The sequence below is a fragment of the Mesoplodon mirus genome, assembly GCF_964341445.2.
Source record: "Mesoplodon mirus genome assembly, chromosome: 7".
Taxonomy (NCBI): Eukaryota; Metazoa; Chordata; class Mammalia; order Artiodactyla; family Ziphiidae; genus Mesoplodon; species Mesoplodon mirus.
In genome coordinates, this window is record NC_138983.1 from 55,042,528 (window position 1) to 55,063,733 (window position 21,206).

The following is a 21,206-nucleotide window of genomic DNA, read 5'->3' on the forward strand; positions in this document are numbered from 1 at the left end:
CATTTGATGACCTGGCCTTGGAAGTCTCGTGTGTCACTTTAGCCAATAGTCCCGAGCCCTCCCAGATGCAAGTGCAGGGGGATGATAACATAGACCCCACCTCTCCATGGCAAGAGGACAGAGTTATAAGGAGAGCGTGTGGGATGGGAGATATTGCTGCAGATGTCTTTGGAAATACAATCTGCCAGAGTTGTAAGAGTTAGATGAGTCAAAACACAGGAAATATCTAGAACAATGCCTAGGCATTGTAAATAAATGATAGCTATATATAGTCAAGGGTGATTTTGACCGTATGCAATTTACTTGTGGTGTGCTGACTTTAGGACCTGATTCCCACTATAGAAGTCAGTTCATTAACCAGCAGCATTTCCCATTTGGGTACTGAGGGATCTATAGGAGGTCAACATTCCACACAGAGGGAACCAGCTGTGTAAAAGTTTGGAGCTGGAGAGTGGAGTCCCTGGGGCAGGGACTTAGCCCCGGTTGGCTGGGGCTCCCCTGTGTGGGAGGCCAGGAAGGTGAATTGAGGCCTAGTTGAGAAAAGCTTTGTGTATGGGGTATGTTTGCTCCTATAGGTCCCAGGGAGCCCTTGGCTGAAGTATGAGGGGCTGGAGTGCCCTACTGGAGGAGCCACTTCTGAGGTGGAATCAGCAGGACTGGGGCAGGGGTGTAGGGAGAGAGGACAGGAATGATGGGGCTCATACCAGGTGTTCGTCTGGGGCGTTTGCCTCAGCTTTGCATGTGCTGTGCGCATCCCCCTGGCTTGGTTTCCCACCCCTTCCAGTATATCGGATACTTTGCCATTTTTTCTCTGCTTTGATTAGCTCTCCTGCAGAGGGAGGTAGAAGGTTACCACCCTCTGGGGGTTGACTGCCTTGGCAGCCAACCCTGGGGCAGCCGGCAGGGCCAGAGAACACCCAGTGGCCACCTCCTCTGTCCCCACCCCATTGTGGAGAACAGCCCCTGCACCCCTCGTGGTCTCCCCTTCCAACAGCCCTCCTCCTCTGCAACCTTGCAAGGTCCAGATGGAACTGACGCCAATGGTTGTGGTATCCAGTCCCCCTCACATCACAGGTGGGGAAACTGAGGCCCGGTGACTTGCTCCACATCCTGCAGCAAGTTAATTAAGGAGCCCACCTCGGGCCCTTCATGTGGCTGCAGCCACGTGTGGTGGTGCTCAGGACTCCTCCCCGCCAGGCCCTCCGCCCACCCCTCCCAGCCCCCCTCTAAGGCCACTGCTCCCTCCTGAGAGAGGTCATGGCTGGGAATATGATTTCAGGGAAAGAAAAGAAAGTCTTAGCAGTTGTGTAGCCCTGGGCAAGTCACCTCGTCTCTCTGAGCCACAGTTTTCTCATCTATAAATGGAGCATGAGAACACCAACCCCAGCAGGGTTGTCCTGAGGATCAGATGAACCCACGAGTGCTGAGTTGTTAGTTCTCTGATGCTGGTGCCGCACCTGGAAAGGGAATTGCCAAGGGTTACTCGGAAGGGACATCTGAGCTGTGATTTGGAGGCAGGGCAGGACTAGGGTTGGGAAAAGAGGGGATCTTGATCCTAAAAGCTCTGAGCTGTGACTGGGCTGATGCAGCCCTTCCCTTGTATAATATATGAGAAGGGGTCCAAGAGAAAGATTGGGGTGGGATCCAGGGAGCATCCCCCGTGCGGGCAGCCTTCTCCCCTAGTGCTGAGAGGAAGGGCGCAATGAGGGAGGGCTTCCTGGAGGAAGAGTTTGTGGAAACAGAGGGAAGGAAGGGCTGAGGCAGATAGAGGTCCTCCGGGGTCCGGCATTCCCAAGACCCTTGCACTGCATCCATGAGATCCAGCCCCGGCCAAGCCAACCTTGACTCCTGGAGCCCGTGATGCCCAGGGAGGCTGGTGCCCCGAAGGAGGCATGCTACTTCCAGGAAGCTGTGTCTGTGTGGGCCTGTCTGAACATCTGCACGTACTCCATGAGCCCGTGTGCTTGCACTGAATAAGCATGAGTATTTCCCTGGGTCTGTCTGGGAATGTGTGCTTGGTGTATTTTTGTATGTCTACGTGTACGCATTTGCAGGCCCTGTGCGACATCTTGTAAAGGCAGACAGGTTAGAATGCCTCTAAAAGGGGACTAAGTGCTCATGTGTTTTAGCAGAACAAAGAGATAACCCTTGCCCCAGGGGGCCTGTGGGCTGTGGGGAGATCCAGACCTCACTGATGGGGCAAATTCAGCAGAAAGACAATTCCCAGATTTGGGAAACCTCTCCTGGGGCCCCTCTGTGCTGAGCTCGGCCTGGGTGCTGGGACCCAGAGTCAGACCAGGCCCTGGCCCTGCACTTCTGGAGCCAGCCTGCGGCCATCACATGTGCAGCCAGACACCAACGTGGCTGCTGAACTAGGGCTGTACAGGGCACATGGAAACAGAAGAAGGCCGGCTTGAGTCCGCCGGGAGAGTCAAGGAGGGCTTCCTGCAAGAGGAGCCTGAGCAGAGGGATGTGAGGGATGTTTGGTGGGAGATGAGGGGACTGGGGTGGGGAGAGCAGAGCAGGGCTTGTGTAGGGTGGGATTTGGGGGTGTGAGGAGGGGGGAGGTAGGGAGGGTAAGTCTGGTCTTCCAGGCCTGGAAGCCTGCGAGGATGGAGGCACCTTGAGTTGGGAGAAAGGGGGAGGAGCAGGTTCAGGGGGATGTGATGAGTTCCCGTCTGGCTACTGTGGGTGTGAGGTCCCTGTGGGGGGGACGATCAGAGGGTCATTGGATGCTTGGTCCGGGCAGGGACGGGGTATCTGAAGCCACGGGAGTGGTGGTATCGCCCTAGAAGAGTGTGCAGGGTGGGGCAGGAGGGAGGGGCTGGGCCGGGCAGAGAGGGAAACCAACTAAGGCACAGTGGGGCAGCCAGACGGGGAGGAGAGAAACCGGAGCAACTGGTGTCCTGGAAGCCAGGGAAGGAGGACGTTTCCAGAAGGAGGGCGAGGGCCAATGTGTCAGGGAGGACTGAACCGTCCAGGCGGCTTCCTCACGTGGAGGGCATAGTTGAACTTGGTGGGAGCAGAGGGCGGTGGCTTTGGAAACAGGTGGGAGGGAGGAAGTGGGGACGTGGGTGTCGACAAGTCTTTCAGAAATTTGGATGAGAAGGAAGGGGCGAAGGGAGTGCTAGCTGGAAAGGGGTGGAGGGGAATGACCTGGGAGATGTGCACCTATGAACACCTGCTGTGGTCCTCTGTACCCCGGAGGGTTGGCTGCAGAGAGCAGGGGCGGAGGAGGTGGCAGGTGGCAGCCCTTGGTGCCACCCTGAGTTCTGCCAGCTCCAGGGCCTCCATCCACACTGGGTGTGGGTGTGAGGATCGGGGGCCCCCACTTTTAACCTCCTAGGAGGCAGAAACCCCACAAACTCAGAGCATCCTCCTAAACCAGGTTCCAGGTCAGTGGTTGAAGCTCAGGGCTGGCGGAGTTGGCCTCCTGTGGTTTTGTCTTCAGTGCTCACCAAGGGGACTTCATAGATGCTTCAAACCAGTAAGGCCTGGGAAGGTCAGGACATCAATTCACCTGCTCCCAAAGAGGCCATGACCATGCCTGGGCCAGCTCCCACTTACTGGGAAGTTCTTCCTCTGGGTCTAGCCTAAGTCTTTCCTGCTGTGTGTTCCCTTCTGGTGAACTTGTTCAACCCTGCTCCGTGGAGCCAAGCTCATCAGCAGGCCGCTTTGAGTGGCGGCCAGTGTTTTTACAACTTGTTTTCGTGAAGTTGGTTTGAAGTCTCCCTGCATTCCCAGAATGTCAGACCCACCCTGATTCACAAGGATTGACCAAAACAGGATCTGAGCCAATGAGAGGAATCTAAGGACTTAGTCATCCCCCTTGGATCATCTACAGATTCTCCTGCTTTCCTTCCAATTAAAAAAAAAAGAAAAGAAAAAGAAAGATTAGCTCAGATGGCCAGGAGGAGATGGCATTTGAGATGTAAACAGGCTCAGATGATACTGGCGGTGGACAAGCGGGGTCAGTGCTCAGGCTTTGTATAGGGCTGACCTCAATTCAAGTCTGTGTTCTGATGCCTGCCACATGGGGGTCTTTGACAACTTTGAGTCTCTGAGCCTCAGTTTCCTCATCTCTGAAATGGGAAAACTAATGGCACTTAACCTCATAACTGTCTGAGGTTGGGGGATCTAGAAGCAGACACTGAAATAAGGATTCATGTGAGAGTGACTTACTAAGACGTTTTCCAGGGGGAAGAAAACTGCTAAGGGGATAGGGAAAGTAGAACCAGAAAGAGAAGGAGAGGCAAGAGTGTGACTTCAAGCCAAGCCCCTTGGAGGGGATACTTGGCTCAGTCTCCAGAGCTTGCTGCCAGGGGCAAGGGTGCTGCAGCACTTAGACCTCACCCAGGGGGTCCCTGGTAAAGGGGCCCTGGGCAACAGCCATGCCCACAGGCGAAGGGATTCAGGCAGCCTGACGGCAGCTCACCCACATGCCCCTGCAGTTCTCGGCTTTTGGAAGCAACAGTGCAACCTGGAGTGACTCAGAATGGAGAGGGGGTCCCAGGGGACGTGGGTGGAGACAACAGAGGCAGAGTTCTCCAGGCGGAACCTGGCTCAGAGGAAGCACCGATTAAGTGTCAGCTCTGCCCACCTGTTAGAAAGGGGGTGCAGAATGGGTACCCCAGGATCATGTCATCAGCAGCAGACAGGACCTTCTGAGAGCTGCCCTGAGCCCCCATTGTTTCCCCCAGCCCCAGGTGCTGTCCCTGTCTCTCAGCTCCCAGAGGCAGAATCCCGCAGAGCTCCCCAGCCAGCAGACCTGGCCCCAGCCTCCAGGGTTCTTCCTGACTACTTGACGTCAGGCAGTCGATCCAGCCGTGCCAGAGCTGGTCTGATGCCCTGATATAGCCCCTTCCAGAGAAGTCTGCCTCTGTGCCACCCCACCTCCAGCCCTGCCTGCACCGCCTAGTGGGGATTAGTGACGGTCAGGAGGTGGCACAGGGCCATGGAAGCACTGAGCGCCACGGAGGAAACTGAGGCCTAGGGACCTATCCCCCATCTGAATTGAATTTGGCTTTTCTTCCCAGCCCACCCCACCCCACTGTGTCTACTGGGCTTTTTCTTTCTTTCTTTTTTAAATAAATAAATAGATAGATAGATAGGTAGATAAATAAATTTATTTATTTATTTACTTATTTATTTTTGGCTGCGTTGGGTCTTTGTTGCTGCGTGTGGGCTTTCTCGTTGCGGCGAGCGGGGGCTTCTCTTCGTTGTGGTGCGCGGGCTTCTCATTGAGGTGGCTTCTCTTGTTGCAGAGTACGGGCTCTAGGCACACGGGCTTCAGTAGTTGTGGAGTGCGAGCTCAGCTCTATGGGGCTTTTTCCGTAGAAAGTGCTCAGGGATTGCTCACGGAGCTCGTGTTGGTCAACGTGTCCCAGGAACGAATAAACAGAAGTTGTGCTTCCACGACTCTGACTATGATTGATGACTTGAACTGGTGATGTCAGCCTGGGTTGGCTCTGATGGATCTTGTCCCAACCCCTCTCCTGCACCTGTGTTATCACAAGGGATGTCACCCTAATCTGGCCTCTCCACCCTGACCTCTGGGAGCCTAGCCCCGCAGAGCATGACAGGCCTGGGTTCTAGTCCAGACTCTGTCACCTGTTGTGTAACCTTGGTCAAGTCACCTGCCCTCTCTGAGCCTCCGCGACCTGTGTTTCTGACCGAAGTTTTATATGCGCCCACCTAAAATCAGATGATTTCAATGTGGTGTTAATCCCAGCTTGACTCATACCCAGAGAGGTAGAGGGATTTGCTTCTGTTCACATAGTGAAAGGGTGGAGGTGAGAGGGCCAGGACCCATTACCCCCACCCCCCTGTGACTGCTTATCTGAGCGCCTTACTCTTTACCAGCTCTGCTCTGGTCCCCACCAGCCTCAGTCTGATTCAGAACCTGAGCTAACCTCCCTGCAGTCAGGATGAACTGAGCCGGGTACCAGAGTGGTCAGTCACTGCTGTTTAGTCATTAGCTCCTCTGATCACCTACTGGGTAAGGGGTTGCATGCTCAGATGGGCAGGATCCTTCTTTCACCAGGCTTAATGTCTAGTCTGCTGCAAGGCTGCACCCTGTCCTGAAGCCTGGGGAATCTGCAGACCCTAGAGGTGAAGGTGGACATGAGGTAGGGGCCCCAGAGGAGGAGGTGGTCTGAAATGTCTAGGGCCCCGCTCCACCCAGGAGCAGGCATGAGGGGCTGGCCAGGTGGTGGGTGCAGGGGAAACAAGTTTGCTCGCTCCTGGGTATCTGTTGCTGCCTGAGCTAGGCTGGGAGGTGGCTTTGATCTACCACCAAGGCCCTCCTGCACCCTTCCCCAGGCAGGATGCCTCCTTTGTTCACATGCCCTCTCCACACGTCTGTCTGTACCGTAGACTGTGGGCTCCTCCAGCAGGTCTGTCCACCCAGCCTCAGGCCTCCCGTGGCACACAGGAGAGCTCAGGACATGTGTGTTGGTGATTGGATTTATGTTGTCTAGCCTGGCTTGGGAGTCAAAGTATGAATCCTGGCTCTGCCACTTGCTTAGCTGTGCCTTTGAGCATGGGACCCAAACTCCCTTGAGCCTCCGCTTTGGCATTTGTAGAATGTACTGTAGTGGGAGGCTAAGAGGGGTGAGAGGACAGACAGGGAATGTCAGCCTCATACAAGGCTGTGGCCAGCCCTCCGTAAATAGTGGACAGTGTCTTAGTATATGGACACCACATGGGCCAGGCCGAGTAGGAAACAGAGATGAGGTGAGCCTCCATCACATGGTTCAGTACTTTACAGTTTCCAAAGCCCCATCAGGTCCTGCTCACTGGGTTATCCTGTTCATCCCATGAGGCATTCTGGGCTGGTTGCAGCGTCCTTGTCCGACAAGTGAAGACCCTGAGCCTAGAGTTGACACCGACCTGCCTTTCAGTGGCCAGGCCATACCCAGAACCCAGGTCTCCCGGCTCTCAGTCTCCAACACCTCTACCCTGCCCCCTTCCAGAACCCAGGTTCTGGAAGCTCTTTGTGAAAGAGGCTGGGAAGGTGGCAGGCAGGGAATGTGGAGATTTTTTTTTAATATATAAATTTATTTGTTTATTTTTGACTGCTTTGGTCTTCGTTGCTGTGCGCGGGTTTTCTCTAGTTGCGGTGAGCGGGGGCTACTCATTGTTGTATGTGGGCTTCAGTAGTTGCAGCGCGTGGACTCAACAGTTACGGTGAGTGGGCTCAGCAGTTGTGGCTCGTGGGCTCTAGAGCGCAGACTCTGTAGTACTGGTGCATGGGCTTAGTTGCTCCGTGGCATGGGGGATCTTCCCGGACCAGGGCTTGAACCTGTGTCCCCTGCACTGGCAGGCAGATTCTTAACCACTGTGCCACCAGGGAAGTCCAGAATGTGGAGATTTGTCAGCCCAGATGTCATGGGGCTGAGGGTGCATTCTGGTGGCTTTAGCCCAAAGGGGGTCACTGTGACCGGTAGACCCAGAGTAAGGGGGCAGGAGGGGGTCATGGGTAGAGGTGGACGGAGTGAGGGTGCAGAGGAGGAGAAACCCAGTTGTGGGGGCCACGGACCATTCGCTCGGTCTGAGCCAATGGGGGCTACCAGCCCGGTGGACCAGAGGCTGCTGGGCCCTCCCATCTGGGTCCCTTTGCTGATGGTGCTGGAATGTAACGGACTTCAAGGAACACCAGATCTGTGGGAGATGGCAGTGAAGTCATGGCCACTGCCCTTGAAGGGTATTCGAATGAGCTCTGGAAATAAGTCCCACATCTAAGCATGAGGACTTTTCATGTGAGGAGCACTTTCTAAAAGACAGACTCAGGAAGACAGGGCTGGCTCGACACCCAGCTGATCCTCAGTGAGGAGAGGCGACCAGCGCAGGTGGCCTGGGCCCCACCAAAGGGAGCTGGTGGGCAGGGAGTTGGCAGACAGGCATGGCCCAAAATTTGTAGGGCCCAGGACAAAAATACAAACAGAGGCATGCAGTATATGTTTGTCAGATGTTAGAAGGTTACAAAACAAACCAAGAAACTACTAAATAAGATAGTTTCATTTTCCCACCTTGTAAAGTTATGGTTTTATAGAACTGAAAGGGACAAAATATCAAGGAAGACAATTTAATTATTATTACACATCTGGGTGTTTCGTTGGTGGGCTGGTGGCATTTGGATGAGTAATAAGACATATTTCATAAAATATATTTTATTGTCTTCATTTTTGCAAGATCACTATAATTGTTATAATCAAGATTTTTCACATCATTTGAAAATTGTGTATGGATGGTAATAATCTAAAGGATCAAAAGTAAAATGCAGTTGTATTTAGAGTGTATAGAATTTGAATATATTTCCATCAAAAATGTAAATTGGGGCTTCCCTGGTGGCGCAGTGGTTGAGAATCTGCCTGCCAATGCAGGGGACACAGTTTCGAGCCCTGGTCCGGGAAGATCCCCTAGGCCCATGAGCCACAACTACTGAGCCTGTGCGTCTGGAGCCTGTGCTCCCAACAAGAGAGGCCGGTGCAATAGTGAGGGACCTGCACACCGCGATGAAGAGTGGCCCCCGCTTGCTGCAACTAGAGAAAGCCCTTGCACAGAAACGAAGACCCAACACAGCCAAAAATAAAAAATAAATTAATTAATTTAAAAAATGTAAATTGAATGTAAAGAAAGGAAAAATTATATTTTCAAAAGTTGTTTTTATTCCTTGAAATTATATAGGAAATTAAAACTATAGACATCGTAATTAATGAATATCCAATTTTAAAATACAATTATTTAAAAAGACATGATATAGTAATTCAAATTTTAGAAGATTTTATAAAAATTAAACTATTTATAGTTGTGATTAATGTCCATCTAGTTGCCAGTGTAAAGAATTAGTACCACATTTCATGGGACTTCCCTGGTGGTGCAGTGGTTAAGAATCTGCCTGCCAATGCAGGGGACACGGGTTCGAGCCCTGGTCCGGGAAGATCCCACATGCCACAGAGCAACTAAGCCCGTGCACTGTAACTACTGAGCCTGTGCTCTAGAGCCCACAAGCCACAGCTACTGAGCCCACGTGCCACAACTACTGAAGCCCGCACGCCTAGAGCCCGTGCTCCACAACAAGAGAAGCCACTGCAATGAGAAGCCCAGGCACCGCAACAGAGTAGACCCGGTCGCCACAACTAGAGAAAGCCCACGCACAGCAACTAAGACCCAATGTAGCCAAAAAATAAATAAAATTTAAAAAAAAATTAGTATCTCATTTCATGTTACATTAATCCAAGTAATATGAATTGTTAAATACTGTAAGATGTTCCTCAGCTGCCATGTGCATTTATTGTGAATACCACACTAATTCATGAGTACTTTTAGAACCACAAATTGGAACAGGGAGAAAAGCCAAAAAAAAAAAAAAATGCTCAACATTACTGGGAAGCGGATACTTTGTTATGTAAGAAGTTGTTGCTCTCTGAAAGGATTTGACAAGTTTAATTTGTCTGCCCCACAAAACATTCTTGCCACTTAGTGCCCTTCCTCCATCCCTCCCCTCCCCACCCAGTAGCATCCTGTTTCCCTCCCTTTCCCACCCTCGCCCCTGTCAGCCACTGTGCAACCCTCAGACCTTCATCTGGACACAATCACCTTTTGTTCTTCAAACCCAAGAAATGAAGAGTTTCTCAGAGGCCTGAGCAGTGTTAGGGGAGCGGATTAGGCTTGTGGGTCCCATGGATGTTGTGTGACAGAAGCTCCTGTATGTTCTGTAATGTATTTATTTGTGAGTGTGTGTTTGTGATGTGTGGGGCTCAGGGCAGTAGCCCTTCTTCCCTGCACCTAAGGGTGATTCAGGGGATGTCTTCTTGCCCATGGGATAGGTGTCTATCCTGCAGCTAACGAGATATAAATGATGGTGCTTACGCTAGAGCTGGAGCTTAAATCTAGGTATCGGCATACACTCATTCATCTATTTCACATGTGCTTTTGTTCATTTATTTAAAACCTATATTCACATCCTCCAATCCTTTATTTCATTGTAGAATGCCAGGTTATAGCAGTCTTGTAGTGCAGCCCCGTGATCCTACAGATGAGGGAATTGAGGCTCAGAGAGGGGCATTGATGTACATAAGATCATACAGCAGAGAAGCCCTCCAGCCGGGTTTCACAGTGCAGATGATGGGTGTTGCTTTTGAGTTTCAGGTAAAATCTGAATAGGTGTCGCTAGGTCCCAATCAGCTTCCCTTCCTTCACCAGACTCTGTCACTGAGGCATCTGCCCTGGGGAGCTCCTGGGGGTGGGGGTCAGGGGTTCTGCCTGAAGAACCACTTCCTGTTTGGGGCCAAGCACTTCTTCAAGTGACTCATAGTCTCCCACTGGCCCCATGCTGGGAAGCCAAGGTGGGGATGGAGACGGCCCCCAGCTGCATCCCGCCCTGCCTGGTACCCAGGCTGGGTGACCCTGAGATGGAGCAGTGCCACAGACTGGATGTAGGAGCCGGGCCATGGAAGGAGGATGCTAGACTGTTCTTGCCCAGCCTGGCAGACAGGGCTCTGAGAGTGCAGGGGAATTGGGGCCGCGGTGGGCATGAGGGCAGCGTCCACATCCAGCCACTCCCACACACATCTGGTTTCCAGGGTAGCTGCTGCCCAGGTGGGGGCCGACAGCAGAGCTGGGTCCCCCTCAGGGGGAACTTGTGATGCTTTTTCTTCCTTGCAGGGCAGTGAGGTGTGATGGAAAAAGCAGTAGGCTGCGGGTCATGGACTTGAATTTCTGACACCAACTTTCTGGTGACCTCGTCTGTTCCCAGCCGCTCTCCGGGCTTCAGTATCCATGTTTGTCTAATGGCGGAGGCTTGCTGGCTGTGACATGTGGCAAGTTGTTCTTGCAGGATTTCCATGAAGAGATTTGTGTTTGAATTCTGGCTCTGCCACCGTGCTGAGTGTGTCCATCGCTCAGAGCCTGCATTAAAAAATTTGAAATAATCATCATCACTTTAAGCATTTGACATAATTTAATTCTCACATCAACCCTATGGGGTAGGTTTTATTATTATGATTATTGTTTTATACATAAGGAGATTGGGGCACAGAGAGGTTAAGTAACTTGCCCAAGGTCACACAGTAAGAGCCAAGATCCTAACTTAGGCAGTTTGACCCCAGTGTCCAGGCCATTAATAACTATGTTCTTGCTACTCAAGCTGCGGTCCCTGGACCTGCAGCAAGGTATCACCCAGGAGCTTGTAAAAAAATGTAGAATCTCAGACCCCAGCCTAGACCTACTGAGTTGGACTGCCTTTTAACAAGATCTCTAGGTGATTTGTTTGAGAAGCCCTGCTCTATTTATATTTCCTCTGTCACTTAGGCCTTAGGATCGTTGTGGGAGATGAAGAAAATAAGTGTTTTATAAACTGTAAAATGCAGTGCATTCAGGGCTCTGCGAGAAACCTGGGGACTGGAAGTGGAGGGGGGCAGGGCTGGGGGTGCCCCAGGAGTCCACCTCTCAGTAGCTGGATGTCATTTCCACGCTTCTGTGAGTCCACCTCTATCCCCCTCCCATCCAAGGCTGAGTCTTGTTTGTATTTCTTGCTGGTATGTGGCTCCAGGGCCTGATCAGATTGGAGAAAGTTCTCATGTCGGAATGGGATTGGGCTGGACACCAGGCCTGAGCCACCCCTGCCCTGGGTCCCACCCTGGCTCTGACTCTGACTCTCTGGGTGATATAGGCCCTGCCAGCCTCAGTGTCCCCTAGTGGGCAATGTGGCGACATCCTCTGCAGCCTGCAGTGCTGACCCAGCACCCCCTTCCCTCTCCCCTTCTCCCCTTTTCCCCAAGGCCTGTCAGTACCATCTCTCCTCCCAGTTCCTGGGCAGGAGGGCTGCCCTGCCAGCTGTAGGAGCTGGTGATGGGGGAGGCGGGGCATGAGTCAGAAGTCAGCCACATAATTGCGGTGCCCCAGATCCCTCCTCCAACCCACCCAGCCCTCCCTCAGCGGCTGCTTTAGAACAGATGGTTTGGCGTCTGCCTCCAAAGAAGCAGGTCCCTGGGCAGCAGGAACGGGCCTCTGCATCCCAGGAGCCAGGCATAGCCCCAGGTTTCACCCCAGGGTGGCTGGGCCTTGGATCATGTTTCTGTGGGCCCTGGTGGGGCAGGAGTGGTTCAGGCAGCAGGTTGTACTGGGTTTGGGTTTGGGGCTGGTTTGGGGGCAGCATGTGTGGAGGTGCTTGTGTGGGGTCTCACAGCACACGACTGGATCACGTACGTCTCCTTGGCTCTCCCACCGGCTTGGTGGCTTCCCCAGGGCAGGGACTAGATGTGACCCATCCCTGGTCCCCATACCAAGCGTCGGGTGGGTACAGGGTGGGGGCTCACTAAGGGCCGGGTAGGAGGGGAGAAGGCAGGATGGACTGATGTGTAACCTGACTGGGTTTTCCCCTCAGCTCTCCCACTGAAGTGACATCACCACCTCGGTGGACAGGACCCCCCAGGAGCCCAGCTCACAGCCACTGGTGCCTTCTTCCAGGTAAAGGAAAAAGCAAGGAAGGAGGTGGGGGGAAAGGAGTTAGAGGGAAGCTGCAGAGAGCAGCCCACTGGGTTCTAGAATGATGTTCGCTCTCTCACGGGAGCTGTACTCTACAGTTCATGGGAAAAGGCAGAGGAAACAAGGATTATTTTTCCATTTTACAAGCAAGAAAAGACAAAAACGGAAACTCTGAGTAGAGTTGTCTCTTGCTCTCTCCAGTGGACTAGGTACTTATCTAAAGCACCTCACACAAATTAGCTCATTCAATCCTCACAACAGCCCATGAGGTTGGTGCTATTATTATCCCCACTTTATAGATAAGGAGACTGAGGTCTAGAGGCATTAAGGAACCTGCTCAGTTAGTAAGTGGTAGAACTAGGTTTCAAACTTGGCAGGCTGGCTCTGGGTGCACATTCCTAACCCCTATGATTTACTGCCTCTCTAGAGCCAGGCATTAAACTAAGTTTCCTTGAACTTCAGTTTGGAGGTTTAATGGGCTCCCATTTCCAGGGGAGATTTGTATTTTAAGAGAGAATCCCAGAGTGAGTGATGCTTCACCCAAAGGAATGAATGGTAAATGGTGGAATTAGAGGCCTTGAATCATGGAGTGAGCATGAACCTTCAAGGTTTTCTGGACCAGCCAACCCCTGGGACTTTCTTCCTCAGCATTCAGGCAAGGTCGGTTTTTAGAAAGGAAACCTGGAAATCTGAAAGAGGGGAAGAGAAGCTTAGGCCCCAGGTTCTCAGACTTGCCTGAGTGGCAGGGCTGCTGCTCATCACAGAGCACTGTGATGAAGAGAGATGCAAGTGGCAGTGAGAAAGTCAGTATTCTGTGCTAAATCTGAGGTCATCTTGTACTAGACCTGGAACAGATAGCAGAGGTTTCAAAAAATTGTGGGAGAAAATACTTGAGCTTTTTTAGTAACTTAATTTTTCCTGTAAATAGGGAAAAGCCTAATAATTATTCAGAGGCAGAATTGGGAACAGGCTCCGAAGTGGCCCTGCAATTGGGTGGTTTAAGAGGCTCTGATTGTTCTTTCTTTCCTTCCTTTGCACATTTAACCAGCTTTTCTGACTGACATATAAATGGGCGCCTCCTTGGTGCTGGCCCAGTGCAGGAACACAGGTCCCCCGTCCAGTGATTCCTGTAGCAGGGACAGGGCCTGGGGTATCGCGTGTCCCTATCACCTGCAGGGTCGCAGATACTGTGGCTCTTCAGAAAAGCTGGGCCAAATGGATCAGAAGTCTCCGCCTGGGGAAGCTCTCAGCCTGGAGGGCAAGGCAGCCACGGAAGCAGATAATTACTGTGCACAGAGGCCTATGATCATATCTCAAGAGCTCTGCCTGGTGATTCGAGCACAAAAGGAAGAAGCAGTGGGCTTCTGCGGGGGGATCAGACCAAGCTCTGTCCAGGGTGCATTTGTTAAGATGGTTGGGATTTGGATTAGGGGGGTGGGGGAGGGCTGTCGTGGCAGAGGGCCCAGCATGAGCAAAGGTACGGGGGAGGGGGGAGGCTGGGAGGTGCCGTGTGCTTGGAGCACAGCCGCATGAGGAGGGACAGGGGCAGGTGAGGCTAGACAGGTAGGTGTGAGGGGAAGGAAGCAGAGAGAGATTCCTAAAATGGCAGGACCTGCTTCTCCTCCCATCCCCAGGGCCTGCCTGGGAAGCCTGTTTGTATAATAACTCTGCTATTTTACATAAATAAATAACATAAATCATTGCTCCCCGTTCCCTCAGGGGCTAAAAACTGGGCAGAGAGGAGTTTGCTCAGTGCATGTCTCTGCCGGACTCAGCTTCCTCCTCTCCTCCTCCTCTTCAGGGCCCCCTCCTTCCAGAGACCCAGGGAGAGGCATCGGAAAAAGCCAGCCTGGTTCCTGTGACTGAATCACTGGGTGCCTGGGAGGGGCTGGGGCGTCCACCAGGGGTGAGAGGATGGTGAAAGTCTCTCTCCTGACCAGGCCCCTGGCCTGGCCCTTTGCTCACTCCAGGGAGAACCTGTCAGTGCTGGTGGGCGGAGGGGGGGCTGGGGGCAGGCCACTCCTCTCAGGAGGGCCTTCCTTCCGTCCCCGTTTAAAGAGGGAACCACTCGGCCCTCCAGGGAGGGAGGGGCCTGTCAAGAGGCGTAGGCAAGCCCATGCAGGCCACTCTGCCGAGGAACCACCACTAGAGGCTGTGCAGAGGATTTCTGCAGGGAGGGGAGGCTGGATGGAATAGCTCCAGGTCTTTACTGGTGCTGACACTCGATGACTTTCATATTCTGAAATCCAGGGTTAGTTCTAAGATGCCTGTTGGATTGTGCCAGGATTCCATGATCGTAAGAGCCCTGGGGGAGGTGATTCTAAGACTCTGGTTTAGAGAGTGTGCAGGCTGTTCCTGGTGAATGCTCAGCCCAAGCTCATAGCCCTGACCTGGGGAAAGAGAGATCCAAAGAGAGGTCCTCTCTGTGCCAAGAGGACCCAAGGGCCCTGGGCAGGGTCCTGAGCCTGATCCCCATTCAGCCTATGGCCCCAAACATGCAGGTCTGTCCCCCAAGGGCCGTAACCAAGGGTGCAGCTCAGCAAACCTGCCCTGCCCTCCACCAGCCTCAACCTCCTCATCCACCAAATGGGGATCCGGTACTCACCCGTGGAGTTGGGGTCATGCTTCAGTGAGACGGTGTGTGTGGAGGCTCCCGTACACCGCAAAGCGCTGTGAGTGTGGTTATAACGGTAGCTGCTGTTGCTGCGGTAAGACTGTCTCCTTGAAAGGAAGGGCCACATCGGGTTCTCGGTGAATCTCTCTCAGGTCCCAGCAGTGCCTGGCACATAGCAGAGGCTTCTTAAACATACACTGAGTGAGTAAATTGGGTATGGAACAGATAATACCAGGGGCCACGGCTCCGAGGAAGCCAGCCCTTCCCGGAGGAGAAGCAGGAAGTGCTCCCTACAGGAGGGCAGCCCGGAGGGACAGAAGGGGACCCACGACTGGGGTGAAGCAAGCCTGCTGGGAATTTCCCCAGAGGAAGAGCAATCAGAAGTCTTCTGGGACAGAAGTGTTGGGTAAACAGGAGGCCCTGGCACCACAGTGGAAAGAGATTAACAATGACCCTAATTACGGCATGATTGATTCTTTGGCAGCTCCTGTTAAGCCCCAGCCTAAGCCACTGAGTAGCTTTTCCCCCAAAGAATGAGCGGCTATGATGGGGCCACTGGCCCACCAGGCCTCCTTCCCGGCACCTCCTCCCCCAGCCTCTCCCCACCGGCAGCTGCCTCAGTGACAGACTTCCTTCCTCCCTACATCTGCCTGTCTTCTCTGCTGATTTCATTAGAATCTAGAGCTTTCTCTGAGGCCCAGAGAAGTGGAGTGACTTGCTCAGGGCCACACAGTGAGATGTAGCAGCCCACATCTCTCAGTTTAAGCCATCTGATGAGCGGGGAATGTAGTGACTCTTTGAGCGTTCCTCAAAAGCTAAGCACAGGAGGCTGTGCTGGAGAGCAGTAGGGTGGGGCCTGGGATCGGATGGTCTGGGAGTGGGAGGTCCCAGAATCAGCTCTGTCCCCGCATCTCCAGCCCCAGCTCTGGGGCCAGGGATTTGTTTTGTGGATTTGGGTTTGGTCAATTATTTGGAGAAACAGCCCAGCTGGCAAGCTGCCCCGGGGGTGCCCTGCTGCCCCTGGGTCCCCGGAGGGCTGGGAGGCTACTGTTGGAGTAGACACCCCCGTCACAACCAGGTGGAAGCCACACGGGGCTTAACTTGCTGCTGGAGCCCTCAGCCGTGGGAGAGGCCCTGCTCACCCTCCCTGCCACCGCACTTTCCCTGTGCTGTCCCCTTACCTAGAGCCCCCTTCTTTCTCCCCCTTGTGTTACAAATCCTCCCTTATTTCTGAGTTCTGTTGACATCCACCCTCTCCAGGAAGCCGCCCTGCAGTGCGGCTAGAGGAAGCACAGGAGTTATGGGTCCAGAAGAGACCCTGACCCAGGCAGGGCTGAGTTCCTCGAGGAGGAGCTGCTGCGCTGAGATGAGCAGGAGTTTTCCAGGCCTCAAGGCGGTCAGAGGAGCCCAGAGCTAAGGTGGTTTCACAGGCACACCTGCACTGGGAACAGGGGATGGGCGTGCAGTGAGGAAGGACCACAGGGAGGCCCTGGTCCTGCTCCAAGGCCATGTTCCCTGAGCACTGTGGGAAGGAGTCCCCACAGCCCTGTGCCTTTTACTCCTTGGGTTTCACTCTAAGTCAAGGTTGGGGTCATCACTGTGAGTTATCCAGGCCGTGACTACCTATACCTTGGTCCCTGTCAAAGATGGTAGTGATACCTGGACAGGGGCGGAGCCCTGGCCTGGGGTTCAGGATGACCAGGCCTCTAACCTCGTTGCAGGCCTTCCTGCAGCTTTCAACCTCGTCTTGACTGCTCCAGTTGGCGGCGGGCTCCTGACTTCCAGCCATTGGTCCTGGGAATGGAGGGGGCTCTTCCCCGCCAGACCAGGCAAAGGACTGTGGGATTTGTCCTTCCATCCTCCTTGAGCGACCCCACCTCTGCTTATCTCCTGAGGGTGGGGAGAGAGCAGGTGGATAAAGGGTTTTTAGAAGCTGAGTGCCGAAAAGGCCCTTGGAGATCATCCGATGTTGTTCACACCGTCCCATGATACAGATGGGAAAGCTGAGACCAGAGGCTTGTGGAGGTCACCCAGCCTGCTGGTGGCTGAGCTCAGCCTCAGCCCACCAGCCCCGGGTCTGGGCTGGGGTTGAGGCCCAGTGAGGGCGGCCATGGCCAAGGAGACGGGGCGGGCCCGGGGGTGGGAGGGCGGGGCGGGAGGAAGGGGGAGGGCGTGGTTCCACCTCCACATGTGCGCCCTGCCCTCCGGGAAGGCTGCTGGAGGAGGTTAGGTCTCCGTCTCCCCCAGCCCTGCACCCACTGTATGTGGGGCGGTCCTTTTTCCTGCCCAGAGTTCTCGGTCGCACTCCATGCCCCTGCTGCCCTGGTGCCAACCAAAATATTGAACTTGGCCCTTTGAGGTGCAGTTTTCAGTTGCACATGCTAAGCTGTCATGGACACGGAAGGCGGTAGAAACGTGGGCAGACAGACCCTCCATCTAGGGCTGGTGCCATGGAAAGACTAGGCTTTAGAGGCAGCCCTGGTTTCAAATCCTCTCTTCTCCATGGTTAGCTGTCTGGCCTCGGGTGAATCATGTAATCTCTCAGGCCTAGATCTGTTGATCCAGCTATCTATTGATCAATTGATATAGCTATTTAAATTAAATACATATGTATTTAATTAATAGATGATTTTTTTTGGTGACAGTTTTAGAAAAATTGATCGGAAAATACAGAGTTTCTACATACTCTCCCACGGTTTTGCCTATTATTAACGTCTTATCTTAGGGGGCCACGCTTGCTATAACTGATGAGCCAGTGTTGCTACAATATTATTAGCTGAAGTCCATAGTCTACATTAGGGTTCACTCTTTGTGTTATATATTCTGTGGGGTTTGACAAATGTATAATGACATGTATCCATCATTACAGTATCATACAGAATAGTTTCACTGCCCTAAAAATCCCCTGTGCTCCCCACCTCCAACCCCTGGCCACCACTGATCTTTTTACCACTTCTTGGTTTTACCTTTTCCAGAATGTCATATGGTGAAATCATACAGTATGCAGCCTTTTCCCATTGGCTTCTGTCACTTAGCAATATGCTTTTGAGGTCCCTTCATGTATTTTTATGGCTTGATAGCTCATTTCTTCTTACTGCTGAGTAATATTCCATTGTCTGGATAGACCCCAGTTTGTTCCTCCATCCACCTGGGGCCCATATTTCTAACCTGTAAAAGAAGACTGTCAAACTCTGCTTTGGACAGCTGTCATCAGGAGATGACACAGGTGCAGTGCTCAGCGTGCTGCCCCACAAGCTCCCACACCACCTTCTGTAACTAGCTTCCTTCACTTAGCATAATGTTTTCAAGAGTCTTTCACGTTGTAGCATGTGTCAGTGTTTTATTCCTTTTGATTGCAGCCTTGGGTCCTTTTTGTGTCGTTCCATCTAGTGCCCATTCCTCAGAGAGGTAAAATAAGTCTCCAAGGTCACACACAGCAAGTCAGTTGAAGGAGACCAGGATGCAATCCAGGCACTGACACCTGGCCTGAGACTCTTTCCACTCTCAGGAAAGAGAGCAGGCCTGGGGCCTGAGGCAGTGGGGTCTGGGGGCAGTGAGGGCCGGGCAACCTGCCAGTCAGGGGAGGGACGAGGAGCCGGGAAGTGGGTGAGGTGCGTTCCCAGGATGTAAGGATGGGCGAGGCCCCTGGAGGTGTATGCCCACCCCCAGCATCCTTCGCCCAGTCCATAGCAGACCCTCACTCCGTCCCCCTCCTGACTCCCTCCTGAAGCCCCTTCCCTGTGCAAACAGGAGGCTGTGGAAGTTCAGGGCGGGGACCAGGACTTCAGACAGAAAATGAGACTTTGGGCTGAGGAGGGCCCTCAAACATTGGGCTAAGAGGTGAGGGCTTTCTCTTGTCCCAGAGCCAGCAGGGGCTCCAGGCTGGGGATTTCTTTGGAACTTGGCTGATATCAGCAGCTCTGGGAGGTGGCTTGGAGAAGTCAACTGATGCTAAGTGATGCCATTAGCCCTGGCAAGAGGGGGGCGGCTGGGGAGAATCTGGTCTCTGGGGGCTTGTCCTGACCACTCAGGGTCTGGGCAGCAGGAACTTCTGGGCCTTCTCGGAAGTGTGGTCCAGGATGCCCCCAGGGCTGCCTCCCCTTGCTACCCAGTTCTGGCCACTGGGGAAGTGGGAATAACTCAGGCTGTCCCCTGGGGTAGTAGCCATGTCTGCGGTGCTCCCACAGGCTGCCCAGGAAGAAGGAGGGATGCCAGGAGCCCTCTAACCAAACCTGGGGCTCAGGGGAGGCTCCCTGGAGGAGGTAACATCTGAGCGGAGACTCGAAGGCTCAGGAGGTGTTAGCCAGATGAAGGGACAGCAGGTTCTGGAGTGCTGAGGCTAGAGGAGCCAGAGCCTGGTCATTTGTCTGCTGAAAACTCACTCTGACTGCAGGTGAGACCTTGGATTGGCAGGGCAAGGCCCGCCGCAGGGACTCCCCATCCAGGGGAGAGGTGAGACTGGGCCACTGCCCTGGCAGTGGCCAAGGAGGTGCTGAGGAAAGGGTCTTGAGGGATGTTAGAGGCAGGTTGGAGGTGATGAGGAGGTCACTGTGCCCATGCAGGGTCTGGGTGACCCCCCTGGAGACAGCGAGGAGCCGCTGGCTATCTTGATGGCTCCAGGAGAACATGCAGAGGAAAGAAAAGAGGTTTGGCTTTCAAAGATGCCCCTGCAGTTCTGAATAGTGTGAAAATTCATGGTGGGGATGTGGGGGGAGGGGAATAGTTCCAAGAGCCACAGTCAGCTGAGTCCCCAGCCGGAGGCCTGGTGCAGGCAGCTCTACTTCCCTCTTTTCCAGATTTGAAATGAAATTCCATTCCTGGGTGGGTTGTAATGCTCATTCATGGGGGGTGGGGGAGCAGAGGACACATGGGAATCAGCCCCAGGGTCGGGGGGTCCTGGGAAAGGAATGGGAGGGCAGGGCCCCTGCCTGCAGAATGCCCACCTGCCGTGCCTCAGTCACTGCAGCCATGTGCCCTCCTGGCACCGCTGCCCCTCCCCCAACCCCCAGTCATCTGACCTTTTTTGGAAGTCAAGACAAAAGCTGAAACCAAGGCTCAGGGAAGAGCCCTGAGTGGCTCTGGCTACAGGGCAAGTCATTGGCCAAGGCAGGGTGAATCGAGGGCCCTTTCTACATATTAGCTGCTTCCTCCCTTCGGGGGAAGTAGGGGCAGGTGTTGTGGCCCACCTGACAGCAGAGACCGTCATCTGGGGGTGCACAGGGTGAGACGTGGTCCCTGGCTGTGTACTCTGGCCTTCTACCTCCTCTGGAAGGCTGTGAATGTGGGAGTACATATGTGAGCACACACGCCTTCCATTGTTTTCTTTTTTTTAATTTTAATTTTTTTTTTTTGGCCACGCTGTTCAGCTTGTGGGATCTTAGTTCCCAGCTTAGTGATCGAACCCAGGCCCTTGGCCATGAAAGCGCCAAGTCCTAACCACTGGACCACCAGGGAATTCCCCACACACTCCTCCTAGAGAGGAGTGAAGCTGAGAGGATCCCCTACCTGCTGACCCCACCCCCGACCTCCCCAACCCCATGGGTGCTAAGCTGACTGCAGCAGCATCCCCCTCCTATACCGCCCCCTAAGCCCTGGGCTCGGCTAGGCTCTGAGAGCCCCCAGCAGCTGCACCATGTCCACATGCCTCCGCAGGGAGCCACGGGCACAGAGGCTGCACCAGACGATTCCCAGCAATTAGGAGGCTCCAGGTCGGTCGGTGTGCCCAGCAAGCTCCTAATGCGCCTCCGCACTCGGACAGGAGGCTGTAATCCCCGTGCTGAGGTTAGCACTTGGAGAGTGGGGGGAGATAGGGGGTGTTAGGCAGAGGCCCTGAGCAAGGCCCAGACGTGGAAGTAGTTGGTGGGCCTGAAGCCCGGCGCCCCTGTGGTGTGGCCTCTGCGGCGTTAGAGACGGGAGCTCATCCTACAGGCCTCAGCTCAGCACTGCCTCTGGGAAGCATGCCCTGACCCTCCCTGTACCTGTTAAGTGCCCACAGCACCCTTTCCCTTCTCAACCACATGCTGCACTTACAATACCGGTTCAGGAGCCATGGTGGCCCCGTGGTTGCAGGGTCAGCAGACTTTCCCTATAAAGGGCTGGGCAG

At 53.7% G+C, this 21,206-nt stretch overlaps 1 protein-coding gene across 6 annotated transcripts in view; it reads left to right on the plus strand.

Annotated features, from left to right (window-relative positions):
- Positions 1-21,206, plus strand: part of GDPD5 (glycerophosphodiester phosphodiesterase domain containing 5) — a 90,799-nt gene that overhangs the window by 22,322 nt on the left and 47,271 nt on the right. For 3 of the 6 annotated variants that reach the window (XR_014294599.1, XM_082627363.1, XM_082627361.1), the window contains exon 2: positions 12,389-12,471. The exons of 2 other annotated variants lie outside the window; for them this stretch is intronic. The gene's annotated coding sequence lies outside the window, so the exon portion shown is untranslated. Of the gene's footprint in view, positions 1-12,388; positions 12,472-21,206 lie in introns of those variants that run through there. One more of the 6 variants, XM_082627365.1, reaches the window with a different exon arrangement.